Source organism: Prionailurus bengalensis, chromosome A2 (genome assembly GCF_016509475.1).
Source record: "Prionailurus bengalensis isolate Pbe53 chromosome A2, Fcat_Pben_1.1_paternal_pri, whole genome shotgun sequence".
Taxonomy (NCBI): Eukaryota; Metazoa; Chordata; class Mammalia; order Carnivora; family Felidae; genus Prionailurus; species Prionailurus bengalensis.
In genome coordinates, this window is record NC_057348.1 from 111987040 (window position 1) to 112009544 (window position 22505).

Here is a 22505-nt window from a genome sequence, read left to right on the forward strand (position 1 = left end):
TATTTATTGAACATTTACTGACTGCAGAATATTTTTCAATAAAATATCTTCAAATAAAAGCTATTCAGAGACACAAAAACAAGACCTCTGTCACCACAAAGATTACAAAGGCACAGGAGTTCCTTGGACATCTTACCATATTTCAGTTAGCTTTGTTCCAAGAGACCAACAGTATTTAAATATTTAGAGTTTGTGAGCTATTGTAGATAATAGACCTAGAATCTGTTTTGTATATCTGTGCATTTAGAATGCCAACAAAGACCAAAAATCATGTGGAAAACAGCAAGATTAGCAAGAAGAAAAAATGTCGGGTAGGGTTTAGAATATGTAAAAAATATATCAATAAAAGGAAGGAAAATAATATATCACTGGGGAAGAAAATCTCAATAATCCCGGAGAGAAGAGAGACACATGATGCTCTTAAGTTTTATTGTTTTAATGCCACACAAAGAAAAAAAAATTGTCTCTTTTGTATTGGCTTGATTGGTAATTATATTTCTTTTAAGTATAGAAAAACAGGTTTCTCTATCCTCCTATAAGTAAATAATACTTTTGTTAGGCATTTAAATATGTGACTTCATTGGATTTAGGGGAATAAAAGACCACTAAATTAAACTTTGTCTGGATTATACCCCTGAATAAAAGTCCCAGTAGTAGTGAAGGAAAGAATACTATGATGGTTAAAGTGTTCTAAAGAAACAAAACCATAAGGATGATTATGTCTTTGGACATTGCAAAATAAACACACAACTAGAGGACACGCACAGAAACTATGGATTCAATTATTTTAATCTAATACCTTTACCATGGTGAAAAAAATAGGGAAAAAAATATTAAGAGAAGGGCAAGTTGGAACAGCTGAGAAAACATTTTGTGTTTTACCAAACTTGCTTGAATGTACAACTTTCAAAATCTCGCTGTGTTTAGCTATCAGATGTCAGGTGGCAAATATTAACTCAATGAAACAGAGGCATCAGAAAAGTAACACTAAATAAATACTTTCAGGGATTGCCCCGTAAAGGGATAGCTTTACTATTACTTTATATGGTAGGTGCATCACATACACTCCAGTAATGGCTTCCAGTAACAGAACATTTTCTTCTCTACAAAGGTAGTGCAACACAAAGGGAGAAGTAGAATTACACTGGCAACAACACACAGGTACAAGGCAGTAACCACCCACTCTTCCCTGTGCATTTGCATTAAATATTAATTACGATTGCATCTATATTTTATTCAGCTTCACAAAAACCTACAGGAGCCTATTCTGAACTATGAGTTCAGAAGCTGAATTGTATTAAAAGAGAAGTGTTCTTACCAAGAGTATATGAGATGTACTGTAGTAGCAATAACTTAGACTTTGGAGTCAGATAGATTAGGTTATTGCAGTCTCCACTGATCACCTGGGTAACTTTGGAAAACTAACTTCAGAGCTTTGGCTGAAAAGTGAGGACTTTCCAATGTATCACTGATATGTTGAGACAATCTGTACACAGCGCCTAGTAAAATGTGTTTTGCATGATATTGCAAAGAAAATGATAGTTGTTATTATGATATGGAAAATTATTTTACTATTGTATCACAGGACATTGAGGAACTACTAAACCAATTAAAATATTTATGTAGCTGCAGCTGAAATAGTCACCTAGATTTAACTCCATAAAACTCTTGCTTTGAAATGGGGACAAAGAAGGAGCACGTATAATAGACAAGACTTTATTTACCTCCTTGGATTTTAGAATTAGAATACCTAAAAAATAACTGTGTCAATTTGATTCTTCTGAAGCAGTTCATGGAACTGAAAAGGACTTTCACAAAGTACTAGTATTCATTAGAAGTTAAAAGGTAAGGGAAATGAAGCATAATGCAGTTAAGATATTTAAATTATGGCTCTAGGTCCATCCATCTGTTTTTTAGCAATGACCTGAAATCACTAGTCAGATTTCATAAGTGAGTTTTAGATTTTTCTATTTTTAGATACTTTATGAAACCAAGGCATTAGTATCGGGGCTTAAGCCCTAACTCTGCTCACATGCTAAATAATTCTAAGACATTGGGAAGTGTATTTAACCACTATGAATCTCATTTGCTCACTAAGTGAGTAATGGTAACTGCCTGCATTAGTGGTTGTGAAAATTAAATAAAATAATGTTTATAAAGTATCCAACTCATGTTGGAATGAGCACTGGGTGTTGTATGGAAACCAATTTGACAATGAATTGTATTTAATATAGAAAAAGTATCCAACTCATAGTGGGAGTTCAGAAATATGAGTTGTTCTTTCCTTATATTTAATCGGGAGAAGAATATTTATAAGCTCAGGAGATATTTTAAATCTAAAGAATGAATATCTTATTTTTACTAAAATGGTTTCATTTGATTATATAGAAAATATAGTAAAGAAAGCAATTAATTTCAATCATTTAAATACTACTACTTTTTTTAAAAAATTTAAATGTTTATTTATTTTGGAGTGAGAGACAGTGTGAGTGGGAGAGGAGCAGAAAGAGAGGGAGACAGAGAATCCCAAGCAGGCTTCAAGCTGTCAGCTCAAAGCCAGATGCAGGGCTTGAACTCACAGTGAGATCATGACCTGAGCAGAAATCAACAGAAAGATGCTTAACCAACTAAGCCACCCAGGTGCCCCATAAAATATTTCTTGAATAAACTCTTATTTATAGCAAAGAGAAAGATCACACATTGTTTTCAAATACAAGTGGAATATTTATAAAAATGTTGCTGATACTGGGCACAAACGAAGTCCAACCAATTCACAGCAATATACCTCCTACTCATCATGAGGAAGCAATGTAGATGCTCACTTGTCTTTAAACTACCAAAACAATAAAATTTCTCTTGTAAAACAAATGTCTTCTCTCAGCCCAAATGGAATTTATTATAAATCTAACTGCCAAAAAATATCTGAAAAACTTAGTATGTCCCTCATTCAGGAAAGAATTATTTAGAATCCACTATTGGCTAGGCTCCTGTCTCAGACATGGAGAAAAGAAGGAGAAGGGGAAGGAGAAAAGGAAGAGGAAGGAGGAGGAGGAGGAGGAGGAGGAGGAGGAGGAGGAGGAGGAAGGAGACAGAGGAGGAGAAAGAGGATCAGGAGGATAAGAAGAAGGAGATTTGTCTAAAGTGACTGAAACTTAGTAAGGAAAATGACATAAAGACATATCACTAAGATCATGTTGTAAAGCTGTAAATGCTGTAAAGTTTATAAAGTCAGAAAACTACATTGAGTAAAGAAGTAGCCCTTGAGCTGGGGCTTAATTAATAGATAAAATTTAGCAGATACAGATGGGAGGGAGACAGAAGAATTTCCAAATGGAGAAACTGATGAAGGACAAATATATGAAACCAGGGAATTGTACAACACTTTTAGAGAAATAGTAAGTCATCCAGCCTGGTAGAAATAGAGGCTGTAAGTGGTAACAATACACTGAAGGCAAATTCTGGTAGCTTTAGAAGCCAAGCTAACGAATATAGACCTTAATGGACAAGTGATGATGAACTGCGAAGGATTTAAGGAGAAAACGATACAAATCTAAATTGTACCTTAGAAACTTTTATTTTGCTGGAGCTATTTCTGTGCTCAGAACAAGACACATAGAGCTCATGGTACACAAATGGGCAAGTTTTTCTTGAAGAGAACAGTGAACATTGGGATGCCTGGATGGGCTGCGATAGCAGCACCTGAGCTTTCTTCAGGTTTGTGTAAGGGAACTGACCATGGTAGAGGTGGGCAGAGGTAACATCACTTATTGGTTGCGGGCAGAGGAAGTGATCCTCAAAGCACTCTCTAATCCCCAGGAGAAAAAGAGAGTGAAAAGACTGGTGTCTTACACAGGTCTTTTGTCTAAAACACATTCCCAGATTCTGATAAAGATAATTCATATTATGCATTTCTGCCCACATCTCTGTGGCAAAGAGAAAGAAAGTGCAGAGTCCCTTGCTGTTTTACTGATTTCCAACCCATTAGAAAAGCTAGAGTGTGGGAACTCTTAGCTTAAAAGTAAATAGCTCCTGGCTTCTATCATTGAAATTAAAGAAGTCTCTATTTTCACCTCTGAATGGGAGGTCACTAAGTGGGATGAATAATGTTCTGCAATTACTGAACATGCAGTGTATATGGAGTAATACATGTATGTGCAATTTGCACAACTCCTTAATTAGTTTTAAATATCAAGCTTAGGGGCGCCTGGGTGGCTCAGTCGGTTAAGCGTCTGACTTCAGCTCAGGTCACGATCTCACGGTCCATGAGTTCGAGCCCCGCGTGGGACTCTGGGCTGATGGCTCAGAGCCTGGAGCCTGCTTCCAATTCTGCGTCTCCCTCTCTCTCTGCCCCTCCCCCGTTCATGCTCTGTCTCTCTCTGTCTCAAAAATAAATAAACGTTAAAAAAAATTATAAATAAATAAATAAATAAATAAATATCAAGCTTATCCTAGCTGATATCTAAGCTTTAAAACTACCCAGTTCAAGCCAAGTATATGGTTCTGAATTTACTTTGCAAATAGTATGTTCTTCACGGTTGCTTATGCAGTCATATTCTGTTCTCAGTTGCTACATGGTTTGTCTTAGAATTCTGACCAGGTGATTCTGTTTAGCCACAAAGGTGAAATACAAATATCTGAGCTGATCTTGTTGAGATAATGATTCCAGATGATTATATTTATCTGACTTTAAAATATTGTTTAAAATCTGACTTTTTAAATATTGTTTCCGGGGCGCCTGGGTGGCGCAGTCCGTTAGGCGTCCGACTTCAGCCAGGTCACTATCTCGCGGTCCGTGAGTTCGAGCCCCGCGTCGGGCTCTGGTCTGATGGCTCAGAGCCTGGAGCCTGTTTCCGATTCTGTGTCTCCCTCTCTCTCTGCCCCTCCCCCGTTCATGCTCTGTCTCTCTCTGTCCCAAAAATAAATAAACGTTGAAAAAAAAATTAAATATTGTTTCCAGGTTAATGGCAGATCAAATAAATATATGTAATTTAGCTTCCTCCAGAGAGGGGGGAAGCCCCCCACATTTGAGCTTTTTGAAAGGGATTTTGTGAGAAGATAAAAACTCACTAGGATGAAGTAAACAGCACATGGGCCTGTGGTGACCATGGCCACTTTGTATGACAGAGGCTGGGATGAAGACCAGTGGGATGTAAAATCCAGCCCTTCAACTCTGCCCTCACCGAATGAGATCTGTGTCCACCTGGAAGCAAAACTTTTTCCTAGTTCATAAGGATAACTGGTTTACCATACCCAAGAAGGACAAAATTAAAGATGGCAGTAGGGAAAACAAGGCAGCAAAATAATTTGTATTTCAAGAGGCACAGGGAAAGAAGCTTTAAGTGGGAAAATGGGTAAAGACTGAAGGGACTGAATCAACACTTTTGAAAGGTTAGATCCTTCTCTCACACCATGCCTTGGGGATGTTGACCCTCACCCCCAGAAGAAATCTGGAGGTTTAGTCTTTGGCTTAGGTGAAAAAGAGGGTCTCCATATTGAGGACCACAGGAGGGTCCTGGAGCATACATTTCTGAAATAGGGCAATCAAGTGACCATTGGCATTCCAAACACTGAAGGCAGAACCCACCTTTAGCTTGTCTCCTTTAGTTGTCTACTAGAATTCTGGAATTCAGAAAGCTGAGCAACTTCATTTTGCCAAGATGTTGACCTGACCCACTCAGATAAACCCAACGGGCAACCTAAATCATACAGGGATTCTAGAAAATTTTTTTGTCTCCCACTTTTATCCATGAACAGAATGCCAAGTCTTAACTGACATTTGAGAGAAAAGATGTCTTTAATGTGGAAGGGAATGACAGAAGCAATAAAAAAGAGGAAATGTGGGAATGAGAAACAGATTATGCAGGGACAAGAAGACATTGACATGATGAATATATGCAGAGATAGGAGAATGTATTGCTCAAAGTGCCTTAGATTACTTAAATAAAATAGCCATGAATTCCTAGAAATTAAAAACTCATGACAGAAGAAATGAAAAAAATCAGTAGAAGGTAGATGTTTAGAAGATAAAATTGAAGAAATTGTCCCAGAAAGTAAGCCCAAATGATGAAGAAATGATAAAGAAGAAAAAATTAAGAAAATCAGAAGATAGGCAGTCCAAAAGCCTCTTCATATTCTCTATCCTATTTCTGTAGCTCCTTTACTGATAACATGAAATGACATACATTCAAGAATCCTCAAAAAATATATGTTGTTTTGAATGGCAATAATAAAAATTTGGGAGGCCATCAGTCCAATGAGTTATTCATTAGGGCCAATGCTATTCTACATATACTCTAAATTATCACACACACACAACACCCACTTACAGGAACAAAAACATCCATTCTGCAAACCAGCACCTACTCACATACATGAGGCCCCTTCATACATTACTGGATTACCTGCTCCCAAGAATGGGTCCCATCCCTCTGATTCTGTGCTGTGTCCCCACATATAAGTGTATATCTATTGGTATATAGTGAACATGAACACACATTTTATTGAATAAATATTGAGTGCATTTCCATAAACTTTTATCTATGGAAGGGGTATGTTTTCTCTAATATATATGGAAATTATAGGTGACAACTTCAGCTGCTACAATTAATTAAATAATTATTGTTTCCTCAATTTAATGTCTCTGGTGAGAGCATGGCAATGTAGTCACAAAAATAAACAAATAAACACCAACCGCTTTGCAGAGTATTTATTTATTTATTTATTTATTTATTTATTTATTTTTAACATTTAAAAAAAATTCTAGTTAACATAAAATATAACACTGGTTTCAGGAGTAGAGTTTAGTGATTAATCACTTACATATTAATCACTGGGTTACATAAACCCAGTGTTCATCATAACAAGTGGCCACCTTAATACCCATCATCCATTTAGTCCATTCTCCACCTACCTCCCTCCATAACCCTCAGTTTGTTCTTTATCATTAAGAGTCTCTTACAGCTTGCTTCCCTCTCCCTTTTTTTCTTCCCCTATGTTCATCTGTATTGTTTCCTAAATTCCACATACGAGTGAAATCCTATAGTGATTGTCTTTCTCTGCCTGATTTACTTTGCCTAGCATAGTACATTATAGTTCCATCCACGTTGATACAAATGGCAAGATTTCATTCTTTTTGATGGCTGAGTAATATTTCATCACACACACACACACACACCACATTTTCTTTATCCATTCATCAGTCGATGGACATTTGGGCTTATCCGTAGTTTGGCTATTGTTGATAATGCTGCTATAAACATCGGGGTGCATGTACACCTTCAAAACTATATTTTTGTATCTTTCAGGTAAATATCCAGTAATGCAATTGCTGGGTCATATGGTAGTTCTGTTTTTAACTTTTTGAGAAAAGTCCATACTGTTCTCCAGAGTGGCTTTACCAGTTTGCATTTGCACCACTATTCTGTATCCTTGTCAACACCTGTTGTTTCTTGTGTTGTTAATGTTATCAATTCTGACAGGTGTGAGGTGGTATCTCATTGTGGTTTTGATTTGTATTTCCCTGATGATGAGTGATGGTAAGCACCTTTTCACGTGTCTGTTAGCCATCTGAATGTCTTCTTTGGAAAAGTATCTATTCATGTTTTCTGCCCATTTCTTAACTGAATTATTTGATTTTGGGGTGTTCAATTTGATAAATTCTTTATAAATTTTGGATACTAACCCTTTATCAGATACATCATTTGCAAATATCTTCTCCCATTCTGTAGGCTGCATTTTAGTCTTGGTGATTGTTTTCTTCACTGTGCATAAGATTTTTATCTTGATGAAGTCCCAAGAGTTCAATTTTTGCTTTTGTTACTCTTGCCTGTGGTTACGTGTCTGGTAAGAATTTGCCATGGTCAAGGTCAAAGAGATTGCTGCCTGTGCTCTCCTCCAGGATCTTGATGGTTTCATATCCTACATTTATGTCTTTCACCCATTTTGAATTTATTTTTGTGTATGATATAAGAAAATAGTCCAGTTTCATTCTTCCGCATGCAGCTGTCCAATTTTCCTGACACTATTTATTGAACAGACTATCTTTTTTCCATTGAATATTTTTTCCTGCTTTGTTAAATATGAATTGACCATAAAGTTGTGGGTCCATTTCTGGGTTTTCTATACTGCTCAACTGATCTATGTATTTGTTTTTGTGCCAGTGCCATACTGTCTTGATGATTACAGCTTTATAATATAACTTGATGTGTGGAATTGTGATACCTCCAGCTTTGCTTTAGTTTTTCAGGATCGCTTTGTCTATTCAGGGTCATTTTTGGTTCCATACAAATCTTAGGATTGTTTTTTCTAGCTCTGTGAAATATTCTGCTGGTATTTTGATAGGGATTGCATTTAATATGTAGATTGCTTTGGGTAGTAGACATTTTAACAATGTTTGTTCTTCCAATCCATGAGCATGGAATGTTTTTCCATTTCTTTGTGTCCTCTTCAAGTTCTTCCATAAGTCTTCTATAGTTTTCAAAGTACAGATCTCTTATGTCTTTGGTTAGGTTTATACCTGGGTATCTTATGGCTTTTGATGCAGTTGTAAATGGGATTGATAACTTGATTTCTTTTTTTTTCCTGCTGCATTATTGGTGTATAGAAATGCAACAGATTTCAGCCTATTGATTTTATGTCCTGAGAATTTGCTGAATTCATGTATTAGTTCTAACAAATTTTTGGTGGACTCTTTCAGGTTTTCTAGATAGAGTATCATGTCATCTGCAAATAGGAGAGTTTGACTTCTTTCTTGCAAATCTGGATGCCTTGTATTTCTTTTTGTTGTCTCATTACTGAAGCTAAGACTTCACGTACCATGTCCTCATAGAATGAGTTTGGAAGTTTTCCTTTCATTTCTACTTCTTGGAACAGTTTGTGAGGAATATGCATTAACTCTTCTTTAAATGTCTGGTAGAATTCCTCTGGGAAGCCATCTGGCCTTGGACTTGGTTTTTGGGAGATTTTTGATTAGTATTTCAATTTTTTTGCTGGTTATTGGTCTGTTCAAATTTTCTATTTCTTCCTGTTCCTGTTTTGGTAGTTTGTATGTTTCTAGGAATACATACATTTCTTCCAGATTGCCTAGTTTGTTGGCATATAATTTTTCATAATATTCTCCTATGATTGTACTTCTGTAGTGTTGGTTGTGATCTCTCCTCTTTTATTTGTGATTTTATTTATTTGGGTCCTTTTCTTTTTTATAAGTATCTATGGGTTTGTTAATTTTATTAATTATTAATTCTTTCAAAGAACCAGGTCTTAGTTTCATTGATCATTCTACTGGGTCTTTTTGTTTCTATATTGTTAATTTCTGTTTTATATATTTATTATTTCCCTTCTTATGCTGATTTAGGTTTTAGTTTCTGTTCCTCTCCTAGCTCCTTTAGCAGGATTTTATTCTACTGGTTCTACAATTGTCAAGTTCCTTTATGATGAGTGCATTCAGCATTGAAGAACAAGAAAATGCCACAGTGGTCAGTCTCTATTGTGAGATTGGCCATAGCACTGATGAAGCATGGAAGTTCCTTTGAGCACTTAGTTACTATATATTAAAATGATCAAGGGAGTCCTGATATCTGCCACAAGTTCTTATGTTGACACTAGGAATTAAGTATTATTGAAATATGGTAGTCCCAGAAGGGCCAGCAATTCATCGTTAATGGAGTTGACAATTGTTCTGGATATAGCTTTTCCTTCCCTGCTTCTAGTAGCTCAAACAGTAGCAACAAAAGGAACTTACAGAATGCTCGATTCATTAGGATGGGTTCCCATAAAACATTGCCTCAGATGAAGGGAGACATTTTACAAAGCAGTGGCAAAATTGGACACATGACCAAAGGTTCCATTGGCATTTTACTCCAGTATTTTTTAAGTAATCAATTGAAAGTGTAACTTGATTGGATCTCACCGTAGCTGCACCACAACTTGTTCACTCTCCACACGCAGGTGCTTCTCTGCCACTACCAGATGATGATAGCACAAACTTGTCTAAACATTTGACACACATACAAATCAGAAAAGGCAAGGAAATGTACACCTTACTAAGTAATAGTTGACTGACAGCAGATGTGAACTGGTGGATAAATAGTTCTTTATTCCTTTGGCAGATAATTTTGAGGTGCATTATACACAGGTCCTTATCAGGTCCACAGTGTGATGGATTTTCAGTTGTCCACAGTTGTGATCATCTCTATAACACACTCTTGGATTGGACTTTCCTCTTTCCCTGGTTCATTCTTTCCACTCATCCCCTCTAATTCCTTGGAGTCTTGTAGCAAAACAAACTACATTTATGCAAGATTTTATTTCCAGCTATGCTTTTTGGGGGAACATGAATTAAGACATTAGGACTCCCTAACATATATAAGAATTAACCATAAACCTATTTGCCAGATAACTATCATTTCTTTAAAAAGTAAAAAAAGAATTGGGGTACCTGGGTGGCTCAGTTGGTTAAGCATCCTACTTTGGCTCAGGTCATGATCTCTGTTTGTGAGTCTAAGCCTCACGTCAGGCTCTGTTTTGAAAGCTCAGAGCCTGGAGTCTGCTTCAGATTCTGTGTCTCCCTCTCTCTGCCCCTCCTCCACTCATACTCTGTCTCTCTCTCTCTCTCTCTCTGAGTTAAATAAACATTAAAAAAATTAACAGAAATCATATCACATATATTTAATCTGATTTTTCCACATGATACAATTGCTACAAAAGCAATATGAATATGATGCTTAACCTGAATCTGATTGTGGGAGGCAGAATTCTGAGATGGCACCCAAGATTGCCACTCCCTGGTGTATACTCCCTGAATAACCCCCTATTCCTTTGAGTGTGGGAAGCACTGTGAACATGACGGAATTCACTCCTATGACTGTCAATTATATGACAAATGGATCATGCTATATAATAAAGGCAAAAGGACTTTTCAGATAAAGGTCCCAAATCAGTTATTTTGAGGAAGTCAAAAGGGAGACTATCCTGGGTGGGCCTGACCTACTGAGGTGAGGCTTTAAAAGAGACTCTGTCCTCTCTGAAGGAAGAAATTCAAAGGGTGAGAAAAATTTTCATGCTGGCTTGAAGAAGCCAGCTTTCATTTTGGGAGAGGATGGGACCACATGGCAAGTACCTGAGAAGAGTCTCTAATTGCTGAAGGGCAGTTCCCAGGCTTGAGCCAAGCCAGCTACGAAGTGAGAATGTCAACATATACTGCAAGGAAATGAAATCTGCCAATAATCTGAATGAGCTTGAAATAGAACTCCAAACTCCAGATAAAGAAGCAGCTTGGCTGATATTTTAATTGCAATTTTGTGAGGCTCTAACAGAGAACTCAACCACTCTGTGCCCAGATTTCTGATGTTCAAAAACTATGAGACAAATGGATATTGCTTTATACTAATTTGTTACATAGCAACAGGAAATTAATAATAGATAAAATAGAACAAAATATGTAATTTTATTTCCAGTTAAATTTCTGCAATGTAGGCTCTAAGGATAATAAACAAACATATAAACACTACTGTCTTAGGAGTCTAAAATTTAAACTCACATTTTCACAGTCTCTTTTGGTATTCTCTTAAAACAGTCTAAAACAAAGTTATATGAATTATTTTCTGGAAGTAAGAAGCAAGATGATAAATGTTATAATTTCAGTTTGAAAATTAGTTTATAATCAAGTACATGAAATTATATGGAATGATGAGCTTCTTTTTCCTATTTTAGGAATAAGTTTTCTTGTGCATGATTTTGGTTTCAAAAATGTTACAAAGGTGTTAAACACTGGTGTTAGGAATTCATTCCCCATTATTGTTTAGGAAGAAATGATAATGCTAAGTGAACAAACACAACTGGTTAAAGAATAATTCTAAGTACAAAACCAAGGGGAAATAAGGAAGTCACATTTTTGAGTGTGTGTTATATGCTTGCCACCATGGCAATTGCTTTACATGTGTTATGTCCTCTAATGCTTAACAAAAATTCTGAAAAGTATGTATCTCATTTCAGAGATTCCAAGTCTTGAAACTCAAAGAGTTGAGTAATTTGTGCAATATCATACAGCTAGTGAGTAACAGAGCTGAATTCTAGCCCTGATCAATCTGAATTGAAAGTTAAAATAACACTGAATTTAAATTTGAGTTCTTTGTTTTTTCCCATCTATAAGGTTGAAATCATCACATGCTATGAACTACCACATCCAGATATATAGTATGTTAAAGGACAACTGGAGGGCAAAGGAAAAGGTAAATATTTTGAAAAATACAGAAAAAAAGAATATGAAGGTAAAGAGATGTTTATTGACTTAGGAGTCCTCTTAGGGTGCAGATTCCCTTTCAAAACAGAAACTTATGAAAGGACTCATTGTTCTGACCTGTTAATAAGTGCCTGAGAAAATTCTCAAAATTTGTTAAACTTTGAAGATAATCTCAGAGTTTGAGAAATACAGTCTAAAATGACCAGAGTACACATCCCACCTGTGAATCATCATTGCACAAAAGTAAACCACTTTCCATGTAGCTGATGGCTTTGTCCCAATGTGGACACTGAGCCGAGATTCACCTACCTCCTTCTTCCTATGCAGCTGAGTTCTCCCCTGGTGTCTGTGTTGCTAACCATACTCAGTCACTCAATGGCCTTTCCCCTGTACCTGACAAAGACCTCATTTCAATTATCATGCACAAAAGGACACTTCTGACAGTGAAATAGGACATTATTAGTAATTTCACTGGGATTATCCAGACAAACTAAGACATAACTCCTCTTTCTATTCATTTTATTCTCTTACTCTTATTGAGTATGTTCCCCATAGCACTGAGTAATCTGGCTTTGTGCATTTTTCCACTTTCCTATCTGATAATTTTTTTTTAATTTTTTTTCAACGTTTATTTATTTATTTTTTTGGGACAGAGAGAGACAGAGCATGAACGGGGGAGGGGCAGAGAGAGAGGGAGACACAGAATCAGAAACAGGCTCCAGGCTCTGAGCCATCAGCCCAGAGCCTGACGCGGGGCTCGAACTCACGGACCGTGAGATCGTGACCTGGCTGAAGTCGGACGCTCAACCGACTGCGCCACCCAGGTGCCCCTCTGATAATTTTCTTTAATGCTTTCCTTGTCTCTCTCAGCCTACACCTTCATGATAAACTGACTCAATCATACTTTCATCAAATTCCATGACCTTTTAACTTCTTTACCTACAAATCCTGCCAAGCCCCAACCTTGAGATAATCTACAATTTATTTGTTTTGTATTATGTTCAAAATTGTCAACACAAAATTATTTGTTACTAATAAACAAAGACATTAGTGTAAATTGAGAACTTTTATTAAGGTGCATCTCAATCATTTTCACCCTATTCCTTTCCCCATTGAAACGAATTTAGTAATTCCAATTTACTACATACTGGAAATCCCACTGCTGTTATTTCAGATTTTTGCCATTCCACTCAATTCCAGATTTCCAGAAATCTACCCTTTTCACCTTTGTATGCAGCAGGTGATTATACCTACTTGGATGAGAAGATGAGTTAGAACTTCTAGAGGTGCAGCACTACACTTATTTTTAGAAAGTTATTCATATGGTTATAAGACATGCTACTTATAGAAAAAGAGAAATTATAAAGATACCACAAAGGAAAATAGAAAACTTTCCTCTGATACCATATATCCTATTCCACTTTCCTGAAGTCATTAATGTTAATGTTTTTCAACTTTGTATGATTGCTTCCACGTGTTGCTTCCTACCCAAAAAGTCATACACATTACTGTATACATTTGAAAATTTATTTTTATTTTGACTAAATAGAAGCACATTGTAAAAAGTACTCTGAACCTAATTTTCACTTAAGACCTCTTTTCCTAAAAAAATATTAATATACACACACTAACACACATGCAAGTAGTTTATAAGGACAACTGTGTAACATGGTAGGGCATTTTTGGGCAATACTTTGTTTTTTCTATTTTTTTCTTGAGTTTCCATCCATGTCTCACTTTTCTCATCCCTCTCCCTGCATCATTCACCCACCCTCATCTGACCCATAGTACCCCAAGTAAACAACCTAGAAAGCGTATACAAACTTCATCAACTGTATATAAATACATGTGCATAAAAATGTAATATATATATGTATATATACATATATGTGCATAAAAATGTAATATATATGTAATATATATACATGTAATATATAAAATATATATTACATAAAATATATATTACATGTAATATATATATACATGTAATATATATATGTAATATATATATATAAATGTAATATATATATATACACACACACACACACATACATATATACACACACACACAGTCACACATATAAAGAAATATTAAATGGGATATTTCCTCCACAATACCAAAACATAATAGACATAAAATTTCAAAATGGAAGACAGACTTTAGAGGACATTTCAAAATGATAAGAACTAGTAGTATGACTCTCAAAATCCAGAAAGTGGTTATAAAAGATGAAGTGTGTGGATATTGGAAATGGGCTTATAAAAAGATTTCTTCCTAAAAATAATGGGTTAATGTGAGAGAGGACAATCTCCTAACCCCAGATCTATCAAGAAAGGCTAAAACAGAGGTGCCTGGGTGGCTCAGTCGGTGGAGCATCCAACTCTTGATCTAAGGTCGTGAGATTGAGCCCCGTGTTGGGCTCAGTGTGCAGTGTGGAGCCTGCTTGGGATCCTCTCTCTCTCCCTCTGCTCCATCACCACTCACACACTCTCTCTCCAAATAAATAAATAAACTTAAAAAGGAAAAAAAAAAGAAAGGCTAAAATAATGCCACACAGGGAGTGTGCAATGTATTCTCTGAAGTTGGGCAATAAAGGGGACTGGTGACTCGTACTAAAGAAAACAAAAAGTAGCCTGAGACAATAAAGAGAGCTGTTTCTGAGAAGACATGTGGTCCTCTCCAATGGTGAATAGGACACAGGAAACATGTAAGATGTGAAAAGGAGATGATAGATTTAGAGTTGTTTCTGCTTTTATCAGAGAATACACTTTGAAAAGGAAGTTTGGTGAACAGCATAAACTAGACCGATATAAAACCTGAGGCTAGGAAGAATGCATTTCCCTTGAAAAATAAGTTGTAGTCTGAGGAGCCCAGAGGAGAACCTAAAGAGGCCATAAAAGTGGTCTAGAGAGAAAGAGCCTGATATACCACATACCAGACCCAGAGAGCACAAAGCTGCCCTATGAGAGCATCAATTAAGTAAGGCTGTCTTCTGTTTTTCCCTTCTCCACCCTCTGTCATGGCAACCCTGGACAGGTAAGTAAGAACAGTTAGCTAGTGGGAACTGAAGTGAGCCAGCAAGCAAAAAGCAACCAGGTACAGATGAAGGCTCTGTCCTATAGCTCATTCCTGCTAAGGGAAGTTTTTATTATAAATTTGAAGCTATGTTTGCCTTAAAGTGGTCTTGTGGATGTACATAAATTGTCATTCAGGGGCAGGAGAAGGACTTGCTAAAATTAATTAACTTTGAGATTAAAATAAAATTGGGTTCTGATTATATCCCATGAATCATTTTTATAATGCTATTTAAATACAAATACATCTGATTTATTTATTTAATGAATATTTGTTCAACCCTATTTGGTACCAGGTACTGTTCTACATTATTAGGATAAATAAATTAGTAAAACCAAATAAAAATTTCCAGCTTTGAGAAACACAAACCTAATGGGATGAGGCATACAGGATACATAATAAAATTGTAAATGACATAATATTTTATATGATGATATATTGGTAAATGCTGTGAAAATACAGTGTGGGGTGAGAGGGATCAGGAATATTATGATGTAAGGGACAAGAATCAGTTTTATATAGGGTACTCAAGGCAGGCCTCATTTAAAAGGAGGTATTTGAGCAAAGTCTCAAAATTGGTGGTGACAATAGCATTGTAGATATCAAAGGGAAGAGTGGTCCTGGAAGAGGAAATGGCCAGGCAAAAGACCCAAGAAAACATGAATAACAAATTGAAGGAATTGTAAAGAGCTGGTGTCATTGAGAAAACCAAGCAAGAAGAAGAGTAAAAAGATGGAAGGTTAAATGAGTTACTTTTTAAAAAAAAATTTTTTTTTTACATTTATTTATTTTTGAGAAACAGAGTGAGACAAAGCGTGAGCGGGGGAGGGGCCGAGAGAGAGGGAGACACAGAATCTGAAGCAGGCTCCAGGCTCTGGGCAAACGGTCAGCACAGAGCCCGATGCGGGGCTTGAACCCACAGACTGTGAGATCAAGACCTGAGCCGAAGTCGGACGCTCAACCAACTGAGCCACCCAGGCACCCCTAAATGAGTTACTTAATAAAAGCAATGGAAAGGATGAGTTGACATTAAATCAGATGGAGAAGCTGCTCATAGAAGAATATAACTAGTTTGTACATATTGATTTTATTTTTTTTAGTGTTTTTATTATTTATTTATTTATTTATTTATTTATTTAGAGAAAGAGAGAAAGAGACTGAGCGTGAGCAGGGCAGTGGCAGAGAGAGAAGGAGACACAGTATCCGAAGCAAGCTCCAGCCTCTGAGCTGTCAGCACAGAGCCCAAGAGGGGGTTCGAACTCGTGAACCACGAGATCATGACCTGAGCCAAAGTTGGAGGATTAACTGAGCCACCCAGGCACCCCAGCTTTGTACATACTGATTTGTGATGTCTATCACACATCCAAATGAAAATGTTAAGTGAGCATTTGGATATCAATTCCAGATTTAGCCAGAGATACAAATTTAGGAATTAGTAGTGATTAGATGGAACGTGACTACTGAAGAGTGTAGGGATGGTGGGGAAGAAGTGGAAGAATTGAAACTGAAGGCACTTTAGGATAAAGCTGCTGGGGAAAAGACTAGAAACCCACAAATGACACTGTTAAGGAGTGGCCAGTAAGGCAGGAGGAAACTAAGAAAATGTGGTATCCAGGAAGACAAATGAAAAAGGAATATCAAGTAAAGAGGGTGATTATCTGTGTTAAATGTCGCTTTAAGACTAAGTAAGATGTGGACTGAGAAATGAATGCTGGATTTAGCAACATGGAGCTTTGACCAAAAATCTTGCTGCAGCAATGGGGTGCAGAAGATCTGATGAAGTTAAAGAGCACTTAGGAGGAAGGGAATTTCAAACAGAGTATATAAATAGGACTACAGCTCACAGGGGGTGTGAAATGAAGATATTATTTTTAAATACGTAAAAATAAAAGCATGTTTGGATACCAATGCGAATGCTTCAGCAGACAGTGAAATAGTGAAAGTGTAGGAGAGAGGGGAAATTTTCTGGAGACATATCATTGAACAGACCAGTGGCAATGTACACAAGTGGAGAGACCACCTTTAGACACATCATCTATAGTAAGAAGCAGGATGGCAAATTATGAGACTGAAGATGCCCTTTTACTTATGTTTTCCATTTTTTGTCAAATTGCTCTCTATTCCTTATGTCAGGTGTTATCTTTTACTTTTTCCATGCCATTCATGCTTACCTTTCTATTCCTGATGCTTATATATTTAAAAAAAAACCCACAAAAACCCTATCAATATATATGAGACCAAGATACCAACCATTTCCTCAATGAAAATTGTCCGTTCCCCAGTGATGTCCCACTCAGTGATGGGACATTTAAAATACTGTTAGCTGTCCCCCTTCTTTTCCTCTTTTCCCCCACATTTTTTCTTTGACCCTTAGGGGAAATCTTTGGAATCTTTCTACTTCTCCTTTGTCATCATGAGTCTAAACCAACTTTTAAATTTTACTGAAGTAACTTGACACTTTCCAAGCTATTATTAGCATCTTCCTACACAATTTGTCTCTTTGATTTCAAGGACTTTTATTAAAGTTGTCTGTTGTAAACTTCCAGTCTTTCAATTACTATCTATCATTATCCATTCAGATTTCACTAGATACAATATGGCTCCTGTCTTACCTCTGTTTCCTATACATGTACTCTTTGTCTTTCACCACCTTGACTATCCCTATTTACCTTCTCTTTGGGTAGCTGGCTTCTCCATTTCCTGACATTAAGGAAAAGTGATATATTTTCTAAAAACATGCATATGTGTAAATAATCTTTCCTTCACCTTGGCATGGGGAAAGGAGATATCTACATGGGTGTAGAATTGGATGGGCATAGGCTTTTTAGGTTACATTCCTTTTTCTTCCAGTACTCTATAGATCAGATTGCAATATTAGCTATTTATTAGAAGTAGCTGGGGAGCTAAAATATACCAATTCTTTGTCCCACCCCCAGAGTTTCTGATTTAATTCATCTGGGATGGAGCATGGCATAACATTTTCTGAAAGGTCCCCTGCTGACTGTGATGTGCATCTAAGGTTGAGATCGTGGGGTTGTTATTCTACTGTAATGCTATTCTTCTACTGACATTGTTCTACTGTAGTCAGCATGGGAGACGTGAAGACCAATTTGAGTCTGATATGCCTGTCTTTGTAATTTAATGCTCTTTCTACATATATGTCTTAATATTTTTTCCCTCATGCTCAAAATTTAGAAATTCTACTTTAAGCGTGTTTTTTCCTCATAAATTGTAATTGAATATGGAAATCCTTTCAGCAGGGCTTTCTTCAACTCAGGGGTTTTTGTCTATTATTTGATTAATTAATGTCTTAATATAATCTCCCCTTTTGTCTTCTTCTGGATTTCCTGTTTTCTGACTGTGTCCTTAATGTCACTTAACTCTTCCCTTATGTTTTCTATCCATATTTTATTCTGTGGTATTTCTTCCACCTGTTCTTCTATGCTACTAATTCAGTAATCAATAGTAAACATCTTCTCTTTCCATTGACATGATGAACTTTTAAATTTGAAGATGTGTTATTTAATTTCCATAAAGCTGTTTTGAACTATAATTAAATGTTATTAAGTCCTCCCATTATTAATATATTTAAATGCCCAGTAGGTATGTCATATCAGGAGCCTGATTTGAGGGTCCTATCAGTTACTTCACTCTCTTTTTTGTGCCCCCCCTCCCTGGTGAGTTTTAATTTTCTGGATTCTTCTCACTGTTGCTAAAATGAAGCTTCTGGAAAAGACTAAATAGCAGTAGACCCACAGGATGGGGTCTCTGTCTATGTGGGCTGCCAGTGTTGCAGCCATCATGTTGTCCTGCCTTGTGACAGAAAGTCTTTCTGTTTCCTGGTGTCCACATACCTGTATTCTTCAGGGACAGAAAACTCAGCCTACTTTCTAGGTACTCCTCCATGCAAGTGCACTTGGCTTATCTAGGCCCCTCTTTCTTTACTCTCACACATAAACCCTCACCTAAATAGGATCAATTTGAGCTAAGGAGTGGAACCACAGTCTTCAGATATTCATTATGGGCTCTCTAACTCTGGGATTTCTGCCTTTTTTTGCAACTTGGTGCTCCATCTGTCAGGGCTCTGAGAGCCCAAGGCTTATGCTCTTCAGTCTCCACCTGTCTTATCTACAGCTGCAGCTTGGCATGGAAAGTGTTATGGAGTTATGAGTAGAAGAACCAAGATCCATTAACTCTGCATCTTACCAAGAAGCCCTACTCTCTATGTTCTAAACTTATAAGTTGGTATTTATTTTTCCTCATCCTACAATACTCTGCATCAGAGTTCTCAGGTAAGAGGTTGGTGACTATCAGAACACCTGTTTACCAATTTCTTATAATGGCCACAGTAAGCAAGAGACCTTCTAAGCAATAATTTGCCATAATGTGCAGAATACAAATTCATTTATATTCATCTTCTTCAAGATAATCAGGTACAACTGGTCTATACAATGGCCTGTGCAATGATATTGTTTTCAAAATCCGTCCATTTCAAGGTATCAGCAGTTCTAATAGACAGCCAGAGCTGAGAAACACTGATGTAAATGAAAAGGAGCCCATATTACAATAGTTTTTGCAACAACTGTATATGGCAGTGTTTGTCAGTGTTGTTTGAGAATCATGTAAATTAGAATACTTAGGGTGTTATTAAAAATGCAAATTCCCAGGCCTCACACAAACCTAATGAATCAGAATTATTGGGTAGAGACCTTAAAATTGTCATTTTTACTGAACTATTATACATGCCAAATTTTTTTTGAGAACCACAAGAGAAGATGTGGTTGAATATCCCATGAAAACATAGGCCAAGAACATAGGATGTATTTTTTAGTCAAAAGTGAAAAGCTCCAAATGGCCTGGGTGGTTCAGTTGGTTGAGAATCCAGCTTGTGATCTCAGTTCAGTTCTTGATCTCAGGGTCATGAATTCAAGCCCTATATGGGGCTCCCTGCTGGGCATGAGGCTTACTTAAAAAAAAAAATAAAACAAAAAAACAATAAAAAGTGAAAAGCTCCTACTCTGATTTAAGTTTTTTTCAAAGTCTGGTGGTCCAGATCACTTTCTAAATCTTTACTGATAGTATAAATAAGTGAAATATTACTACTGAATAGTTAACCTGGAAGGTCTGCCCTCTTATAAATAAGAAAACTATAAGAAAGAACTAAATGCACCAAAAGAACTAAAATGTGAATAAAATGCAGAACTTAGAAACGCAAATACGAGAGGGGCTAGCTAGATATAGATATAGAGAGCTATAAAGAGCACATTTGAGGAGTGTTTAGAGTAGCCATATATGGATCATTGAACTAAAAAACTAGAGATAAAGTGAACACTCTGGGTATAAAATAGGTGGTAGAATTGGTTGGTTATGTATATTTCTCTTTCCTTTTGTTCTTTAATAAATGCTATTACCTTGTCTACAACTTTAATGCAAACTTATTATGATATATTATCAGAAGCCAATTGAAACCACTGTAGTTTTGTCTCAAGCTGAGAAAACAAACAAACAAACAAACAATGTGACACAGCAAGAAGTGGAGGTGGGCAACGGGAAAGGAGAAGCTGACCTCCTGTATGCTCTCCCCAATCCTCACCCTAGCTACCAGTTCCACCAATACTAAACTCTCCATGCAAACATACCAGAAACATTTATGCCACAGGAAATTATTTATAATGGGCCATTTTCTCTCTGCATTTGGTGGAATCCTTCATCTTCTCTAATATTTGGATGTCACTCTATTCTGTAAAGTCACTCTCTAACTCTCTTCCGTAAATCAGAATTGATGGCTTTTTTCTGTCTAATCTCTTTGTTATAGCATAGTCATTTTTCTACTACTCCTATTGGGATATATGAGCATTTTAAGTGAGGAAAGCAGGCATTCTTCATCATTGATCTCAAATACCTAGCAAAGGGCCTGGCACATAAGAGCCTCTGCTCAATAAATTATGGCATCAGTTTAATTCATTGAGTCAATTCAGTCTAAGATAAGTCGATTGTTTCTGGAGTAGCAGTTGAAAATGTAACCTCCTCTCTCTTGTACCTCACTAATTTGCATTTTGAGAAGGAACAGAGAGAATGGAAAAATCAAGGGATGAGAAAAAGGTAAGTGTGTTCCAGAGTGTTCTTATACATAGTCTTGCCTACCTGCTGCTCATTCACGTATTAGATGACATATGATATATTATATACACGTAACAAATTAACCTCAAAATCTCAGGAGCTTCATAAAAATCAATGGGCATTTGTGGCTCATAGTATATATCCAACATGGGTAGGAGGAGGGTATTCTTTACCTATTAGTCAGGAACCCAGAAATGACAGAAGCTCTGCTGTCTTTTCTTAGAACCATCTTAATACAAGGTCTCAGCATTTGCTAGAGAAGGGAAAAATAGCATGGGCAACTTAAATCTGATCTTACCTGCCTCTACTCTGAAGTTACATATGTTACTTCCCCTCAAAATCCACTGGCGAAAATTAACCACATGCCCCCAACCTAATTATGTGGGAAGCTGGATAGTTTTCCCATGTGTACAGGAAGGAAAGAAATATTAGATATTACGAATTCTGGTGATCTCTGCTATACAAATATTTACTATGAATCTACTGTGTGCTAAATACTGGACCAGAAAATAGGAATATAACTGTCAGGTAAAACAGCCATTTTCCTGCCTTCATGAAGCTCATGTGACAATAAGGAGGAAACACAGATATTCTACTTATATAATAATAAAAGCCAGAGTTGTAAGACATGAAATAAAAATCTCAGCAAGCATCAACATTTACAAATGATTAGCAAAGGTTGTACAAGGGAATATCAACAGAGTATGCCACAGTAATATCTGGCAGGCCTGAGCCCATCAGATGGAGCCTCCTGTTTGCTATAGTGTGATGTGTTGTTGTGGCTCTGGAGTCAAAGCTGCTCCTTCTGCATGGCTTGAATTAGCAAAGTGAAGCCTCTTTGTGTTGTGGTCTCACAGCTTATACATCTCTATCTCATGGTCCAGTTCTAGCCATGTGATTAACTTGTACTCATCAGCACAGCTGTAATTCACAAATCCATGAATTATGGATATATTTACCAAAAAACAGGCCAGACAGATCATGTATCTTTTGTTGAAAACATTCCTAGATCAGTAATCAGGTAGTAAATTTCACCAGTCAATATTTGCAAAGGGATGTGTTTGGGGTTAA